The 8617-nt window shown below is 49.9% G+C and overlaps 1 long non-coding RNA gene across 1 annotated transcript; it reads left to right on the forward strand.

Annotated features, from left to right (window-relative positions):
- The first annotated feature begins 2376 nt into the window (after positions 1-2376).
- LOC131277867 (uncharacterized) lies at positions 2377-7454 on the forward strand. Its single transcript, XR_009184896.2, has 2 exons — positions 2377-2715; positions 7044-7454. It is a non-coding gene; the product is annotated as an uncharacterized lncRNA (long non-coding RNA).
- Positions 7455-8617: the final 1163 nt, after the last annotated feature.

The following is an 8617-nucleotide window of genomic DNA, read 5'->3' on the forward strand; positions in this document are numbered from 1 at the left end:
TCTGCCACCTGCACATCAATGGGCTCGGCCTTAGGGTCACCACAGATGCTCTTCCCTCTACCTGGAATGACCGACTGTTCCCCAGATTTCACAATTCTGGCTCCTCATTATCATTTATGTTTCAAGCCAGTCTTCCTAGAGCCGCCCTGGTTAAAGTATTCCCAAGGCCTGTTTAGTTCCTCTTTTCCTTTTTACTGATACACACACACACATTCGAGGCTTTAGAATTAAGTGAATTTTCGACAAAAGGAACGCGCCTCTTGAACCAGCATCTGACTCAAGAAACAGCAGAGCGCTGCGGAACAGCTCAGTTTTGCCAGATACCACTTGGCTGGATTCGATTCTCGTGCCGCTGCACACCCGCACCTGCCAGTACCGGGAGCGGTGGCCCCTCGTGCTGACGGAGGTGCTGAAAACTAACTCGTTGTACGTTGACACGATGCTGCTGCGGATACAGAGTTAATATAAGAAGGCAATGTATTCCACCTGTGCCTTCCACTACTGTTCCGCAGCTCCTGGAGGGTTTCAGATGCCGCGCTGGGGTGGCCTGCACTTCTCCTGGACAGCCCGCTTGGAACCTTCCGGGAGCGCAAGGGCAAGGGCAAGGGCAAGCAGGCGGAGGCCCCCAGTCCAGCGGACGCGGCTCCTCGCGTCCCAAGTGGGCGCTCCAGGGACCCGCAAGGAGACGGGGGGGGGGGGGGGGGGGGCACGGTCCCATCCCCAGCCCGGCTGCGCCCTCCGCCCTGCGCCCCTGGCCCTGCGCCCCAGCCCTGTGCCCCCCGCCCAGCTTTGTGACGCGAGGCTGCGGTTTCCCGGCAACTGCCTAACACGGGCGCCGGGCAGCCAGGCAGTCGGACTCGGGCTCCCCGGGTGGGACCGACATGGCCTCGTAGGAGAAGTTGGACGCGGGCGGCCTGGGGGACGAAGAGATGGCCTCCGCCACGCTGGGGGGCAAGCCCCGGCCGCCGCCCATGTCGGCGCTGTCCGCCTTCAGCTACGTCCCGCCGCGGCGCCTGGACCCCAAGGAGCAGCTACTTCTCCCGCCAGGCCCGGGTGAGATGGGACGGGCGGCACCGCGCGGCGGGGGTGAGGTGGAGCTGGCGGCAGGGGTCCCCTGCCAGGGAGGGGCTGGGGCGGGGCTGTGCCACCCGGAGCGGGGACTGGAGACCCAGCGGCACCGAGTGGAAGGGGTCTGGGAGCCAAGCAAGGCGTGGGGGTGGGCCCGGGTGGGGGATGCTTCTGTGGGGGTGGGAGCAGGACATCATAGTGGGAAAGGGCTACCGGGAAGGTCGAGTGGCGGGGGGGGGGGGGGGGCGGGGGGAGAGGGAGTGCTCACCAGGGAGGAAGACTCCAGGGAGCGCAAGGGGCTGGAGGGGGCAGAGGGCAGAGGCTGCTCTCCGGGTTCTGTGGGAAGGTCACCTGGACCCCGAAAGAGCAGAGCTTCTAGTACTGAGAGACACAGATGCACCCGTCCCCGCTGGAGCTGGAGGGGCCTCGCGGCCGCGGACAATCTAGAAAGGGCGCCCCGAGGCTATCCAGTGTGCAGGGTGCAGCCCCCTGAGCAGTATGTGAGGTGGTTCCGGGGGCCGTGAATAAGCAGACAGGTGGACGTTCCTGGGCCCCGGGAACCTTCAGGCCGCCTTCCTTCTCACCAGGGAGAACCAGGAATAGGTCTGCATCGTCTGGGCCGGCCCCTCTGGGAAGATGTGCTTGGTGGGAAGAGCGCGAGGGTCTGAGCAGCCGAAGCCCCCAAGAGAGGGCGGAAGGAAGGAAGAGAAGGGTGTTCAGAGTTGTCCAGGTCACACATTCCTTTCTTTTCAACATGGTTTCTGTCCGTCCCCAGGGCGTTCCTCAGGGCATCTGATTAGATAAAAGCCTTGGTTGGAGACCCTCAGCCTGGAGGACAGCTGGGCACCTGGGCTATCCCTCAGCCCTCTTGGAGGGATGATAGTGCCAGAAGAGGGACACCTCACTTTTCTCAGGCTGCTGTCACAAGTGCCATGAACTGGGTGGCTAAAAACACCAGGAACCGCTCTCTCAGCCCTGCAGGCTGAAGCCGCAAATGCGTGGGCCCTGCTGGTGGGTCAGTCCTGGCCTCTGGGGCGCCTCTCCCTTAGCCAGCAAGCCTTGGGTTTTCTATGCCTCCTCAGGCACCTTATGGCCTGCTCTGTCTCTCTTCCCATGGCACCCCCCTCTTCTGTCTGTGCCCACACCCCCCTTCTAAAGACACCAGCCATCCTGGACTAAGGGTCCACCCACTGCAGTCAGCCTCATTCAATTTAAATGATTCTGCTTGCAATAACGCTTTTGCAAAAAGTTCGTGTTCCCAGGTACCCAGGATTAGGACTTCAAGGTATCTTTTTGGGGTACACAGCTCAACCCATAACGTGGAACACAGATTCCCTTGGAAAGGAAGTTAATGATGTATAAAATAATCCCACAAAATGCCTCCTTCCTCTTTTCCTAGCCACCCACAATTAGTGGTGCCCAGGTAAGTCCCCAGTTCTGGTCAACTCTCGCTGGAGTACTAGTGGGAGGCCTCTTGAGTCTCATGAGTTTCACTTCACACACAGAAGCGTAGTTTCCAGTTGAAGCAACCATGGCCCTCAGCCTGCCCCCCGGGATGTCTCTTGAATCTGAGGTACCCCTCTGCCTGGCTTCTAGTGTGTGGAAGGACTGGATGGAGGAAGGGGACTTCCGGGGCCATCTGACAAGGTACCTGTCTCTGCTGGCCATTAAAACAGGAGGGGGGTGGAATGGAAGGGTTCCCGACCTTCTCCCAACACACACCTCATCTGTTTTCTTCCTGTGAGCAATAGCTTTTGAACAAATGTAAATAGTTTCACTTATTAAGTGGAGTTTACATTTTGAGTCTATGGTACCTATGATACTGCCAGTGACTTGATGGCCATCGTGAGATAATAGTAAAAAAGCCAGGACTCTTTGTGTGTGAAGTTGTTCAATGCTTCTTTATTGAGAGAATATAAAATTCATCTGGATTTTCAGAATAACAAAGAGAGTTCATGCTACACCGTTTTGTTTGTATCTTTGAGGAGTCCCTTTCCACAGCACCCTAAGGTGGACTGTAGACTGCTTCTCGATGGGGTGCCACTGATGGAAGGTACCACTGAGAACTGCACAGTGGGGCTTCTGGCTTCTGAAGTCCAAATGGGGTGGAAAAGCAGAGCAGAACCCCTGCACCCTGTGGGCCATGCCCAAGAGGGAGAAGGGCAGAGTGAGCCTGAAGACTCAGTGTCTCCTTCCTGAATTTGGCGGTCTGATAAGTGGCCCCACCTTCCAGGGCTGACTGAACAAGGGCCGGAGAGGGGACCCGAGGTAGGAAGTGACCTGGGCTCTGCCCCTTGGAGGGAAATCAGGAATGAGACATAAGCATGCCTTTCTATATGGCAGGGTTGGCAAACTAAGACCTGGCCCCTGTCTGTTTTGACAAAGTTTTATTAGAACACAGCCACACCCATTCATTTCTCTATCATCTCTGTCTAGGATGTTGGGGTTTAGTGATAGCGACAGAGCCCTCAGGGCCAGGAGAGTTCCCACCTGGTCCTCCACAGACAAAGTCGCTGACTCCTGCTCGAATGCTTTACTGCCCCCTAGAATATGGGAATTGTCTTTAGAATACTTTCATTCAAATGGGATTTTGTATTTAAAGCATTTCAGGGCAGTTTTGATTAGCTGAGGTTACAGGCAAATTCAAGTCCTGGAGCTTTGTACATGCCAAAAGGAAATGATGCAACCGAAATAAATATGAATTAAAATCTAAAGAAAAGAGCCTTAAAAGCAACAAGAACAGCAAAAGGCATTTCAAAGTCTATTTGAACCAATGTTCACACCATAATATTGGGATTATGGTATCTGATCAGCTCCAGGGCTCCAGGAGCAGTTCCTCTGACCTTGGGATCATTGGTCATAAAGAGGGTGAATTCTGTACTACAGGTTTGCTGAAGGACCAAACTGCCCCAAAATTCACTGCAAGTTATTTCAGGCCCTACCAAAGCTGATCAGATTACTTCCTAAGTCAATTTCCTTGGAGCACAGTTAACAGTAGTCAGTGTGTTGGTTAGCAGCCCTGGGTGAGGAGCCCCAAGTGGAAGTATCAGCTCTATGGTGACTAGCGGTGGAGCCTTCACAAGTCACAGCCTCTCTGTCTCACTTTGCCATTCTAGGACAGATCAAACAGAACTGACCTCATGGAGCACTTATGAGAATGAATGTAATTAGTACGCATACAGTGGCTCACAGTAAGCCCTGGGTCAGTGGAGCTCTAATTACTGTTTTGTTTTTATTTTTTTATTTTTAATTATCTTTTTTTTAAGTTAATAGATCACACAAAACATTACATTAAAAAACATAAGAGGTTCCCATATACCCCACTCCCCACCACCCACCCCAATCATTTTTTAGTTATATTTTTTGAAGATACATAGATCACAAAAAATGTTACATTCAAAAAATATACGAGGTTCCCATAAATCCCCACCCCCCTCACTCCACACCTCCCACATCAACAACCTCTTTCATTATTGTGGCACATTCATTGTGTTTGGTGAATACATTTTGGAGCACTGCTGCACCCCATAGACTAATTAGTTTTGACTAGTGATGGTCAGTGCCCTTTGCTAGGGATTGCGTCCACAGGGCCAAGCCTTTCCTTCCTGATCTGGTCATTGTCAGAGATGCACATGCTAGAACCTTCAACCTGGGGGCTTAAATGAGTGGTTCTGGGGCATTGTTAGACCAGCCCTGACAAACTGAGACAGTGGCTAAAAGTAAAGATAGACTTCCCATGCCAAGGGGTGTGTGTGTGTCTGTGTGTGTGTGTGTTTATGTGGCAGGTAGGCTCTTCTCAGTCCAGTCTCAGGAGCCCAGCTGGAGGGAGGGCCACCACTCAGGCTGTTGTCTTTTCAGTGTGAAGTCTCTGGAACTGCTGGCCATGGGTGCTTACATGCTTCTGCCTGAAGAGTCGCACATGGCTCCTTGGTCACATGCAAGCACTTAGCAGAGGAGCAGGGACAGTTACTTCTGTGGGTTGCCAGGAGTGGAGGAGAATTGACTATTGGTGCCCTCTACTACTCAGCTGATCCTGAAGAGCCCTCTGGGGTTGGGTCTCTGGCTCCACTTTCCACTGCTGGGAAACCCTTGCTTCTCCTACCAAGTGCCCTTTCTCAGCCAGCAGCTCTACCTGCAGGAGGAAGATCTCCTCTGCTGTCACCTCTCCTTCCTACCCCCAGCCCCACCGACCTCAGCAACCCTCCTTCTGTGTCGCCCTCCACTTTGTTCACACCTCAGCTGTTTCCTGAGGGAAAACTGATGGTAGACAGCAAGGGCCAAACCAGTATCAGGAAACACTGAATTTCAACAATACTCAAAACACAAAAGGGCCAAATGAACATGCAGAGAGAAAGGTAAATGGGGTTTGTTTTGCTTTGTGTTTTAAAAGCAACACCCTGTGTGAAACAAGAAATCTCTTGAGAATGGTAATAATGAAATACCAATAAACCCAGAAGCTCCATTGTGTGGTAGCATCTAAATCTGGATCAGTTTTATTAATGACATTCTGCTTCAATCCATAAAGTAGTGAAAGAAAAAAAAAGAAGAAAGAAGAAAAATTGATGACACAAATCAAGGAAAAGCAGATTATTCAGTTTGATTAGTTGTTGGAAATGGATAGCCATGTTACTAACCTAGGCTGGCTGGTGATGAATAATTATTTTCTTTATTTTTCTGTGATTGAAAAATTCATTTTGTTCTGCAAAAGTTCTGAGTATATGAAATCCCCACAAAGAAAAGCTGTCTAAGATTCTGATAACATCCACCAACATTGCTAAGGAAGATTATTCTGAGCTATGATAGGCTTGGGAGGCAGGCATTGCTGCTTACTCATCCTTACTTTAAAGAGAGTTTTAGGACTGATTAGAAGGAGAAGAAATGGGCATTTTTCTGTCATGTTGCATATCAAACTCTATTATGCTGGTTTTCTCCAACTTAGGGAACAAAATAAAGTGCCATTTGCTCTCACATTCAGTGTAGGGTGATTGCATGTTCTGTTCTTGAGTTCATTCCTCCCCTTTAGGATCTTCCTCTCAGAATAAGATCCTTAGGGACTTACTCAGTTCACAAGGGTCAGAGGAAAGCACAAGTGGGCCTTTTCCATGAGGCTCTTCCCTTTCCCTGTTCCCCTGCTGTTAGCGCTGCCCTCTGATGGCTGACCTGCTGCCCTATCCACTTTGGCACCAGGCTTTCAGGTGTGAGAGAGGAAGGTGCCTCCCACCTCTCCACCAGGTGTCTGGAGGCCTGGTCTATGTGTTGGACCCTGTGGCTCTTCTCCAGCCACACATGTATTTCACTGGTGGGCTGGCCAGGAGGGACTTAAGCCACAGAATGACCAGGAGCCCAGCTTCCTTCAAAGTCCTTAATTTACTGGGCATATGGAGGTGGTGTGAGTGATGGGGAGCATGTTATCTTTCTTTCTTGCCAGCTGGCCTCAAGTGGGCTGGGCAGTAACTCTGAACCTCAGAGGGGAGGGTCTGGATTCCAGAACTTTCCCTGACAGGAGACCAAGTTCCTCCTTTGGAGAATTGACCTTCTATCATCCCAGGAGAGTGGGTGGGGTGCTTGGACTTCCTTGGGTTCCTGAAGGGCCTTCTGGTCTAGGGGCTTACCTACAAAGTTTCCTTCAAGAGGACATAACACTGCCAGCAAGAGGTGACTCTCAGCCAATCAACATCCTATGTTATGTATGTTAAAGATAATGTGATCTCTCCATGGTGTATTATATATTTTTAAGTGTTGGATTTTATTTGATTTAATTCAAATATCTTTAATTTTTATATAGTGTAGCCATTGATATTGTTTATGAATTCCAAACATAGATATTGGATTATGTTTGTAAACTGGTCTCTTCCTGTGGGCATAATAGATTATATTAACTTCAGAGGTTTCACTTTTACTTTATTAAATTATGATCAGGGGTTCAAATGGCCCATATCAGTAGGACATTGAGTCTTCACTCCCTTGTTGGGCAGGTACTCACTGAGAAAAAGACATGGCAAAGAAGTAGTTAGAGTTTTGATGCTGGAACCTGGGGAAGTAAACACACAGGAGAAGAACACAGAGGAATAGAGATGGCTCCATAGACCTGGCAGAGGCCTGGGGAGAGAACCTGATGGTCTACAGCTGACCTTGTGGAGACACCAGAGCAGCCAAGCCCATAAAGAAACAAGCCCCAGACAGAGAGACAAGCTTTATGCCAGCCTACAGCTGAGACCAGAAGAAGCTGGGACCATGGAGTCTGAAGAAGGCTGAATCCTCACAGAGACCAGCAGCCTTCTTGCTCCAACATGTGGCAACAGACTTTGGTGAGGAAAGTAACTTACACTTTATGGCCTTGTGACTGTAAGCTTCTACCCAAAATAAACCCCTTTTGTCAATGCCAACATATTTCTGCTACTTTGCGTCAGTACCCCTTTTGTTGACTAATACATATAGTCAAAGTGGTTGTTATTTTCTTTGTGATTTCTCCCCATTGCTTTGATGATTAGAAAGCCCTTAGAGCTGTTTTTTCACTTACCTTTTAAAACCCATCCAGAATTTTCTTTTGTCTACAATGAAGTGGGAAGATACAAGTTTATTTTTAACCCAAAGAGCTATCCAATTTTCACAGTACCAAACCCTGAAAACTTTATCACTGGCCATGGTTTGGGCTTCTTGTTAACCTAGGAGTGTAGGAGCCATACTGGAGGTGATACTTTCCACAGAGGTGAAGGCCACAGTGGACCAGGGCACCCTGTGCCCACACCAGAAGTGGACAAGCTTGAGGGCCACAGTGGGAGGAACCTCAGGTGTGGTGGGCTTGTTCTGGCCAGTGGTGGTGTGGGAGCAGGAGCCCTGAGCCCATGCTGGGAGGTTTTCTGTCCTTCCCATCCTGTAAAGTGACTTGGAGCACAGGCACACCAGGATTTCCAGCAGCTGTTTGACAAGTTCCTTTAGTATGGCACCCCTGGAATTCTCAAGAACTTTAAGACAATATTAAGGATTGCCTTGTTGGCCTTAGCAGTGTGGCTATGGACAACAACCAGGCTGACTTATCCTCAAACCTCTCCCAGAATAACCAGGTGTCTTGCACAGGATGGAAGGTGTGTGAAGGGTTTGTAGAGGCTCAATTGAAGCTGCTTTCATCCAGTCTGAGTTCCTGGAGTCAGTGAGCTTGGGGGTTCCTGGGATTTCCATCATACTCTGTATATGTGCTGCATTCTCTTCACTGTACTTTCTGTCTTGACCTTGCTGTTGGTAGAAATGCTTCCTAGTGTTACCACCCAGAGGAAAAAAGTAATGCAAAAACAAACTTAGGCGACCTGGCATTAGGTTCTAGACCTGATACTCCCCAAATCCAGTAAGACCAAGTGTCTGAGTTCACTGTTGGGAGGATCTAAGCAGTCAGATTGATATACATGGCTAACCAGGGGAGGATTAAAGAACAACTAGCATGTGCATTTCTTCATCTTTTATTAGATAATGAGGCAGATGTACTCTCCCTTTAAGGACAAGCTGGGAGGAACAAATGGAGATATTAAAAGATGATATGTGATGGGTGGGGCAA

Source organism: Dasypus novemcinctus, unplaced genomic scaffold, assembly GCF_030445035.2.
Source record: "Dasypus novemcinctus isolate mDasNov1 unplaced genomic scaffold, mDasNov1.1.hap2 scaffold_69, whole genome shotgun sequence".
NCBI lineage: Eukaryota > Metazoa > Chordata > Mammalia > Cingulata > Dasypodidae > Dasypus > Dasypus novemcinctus.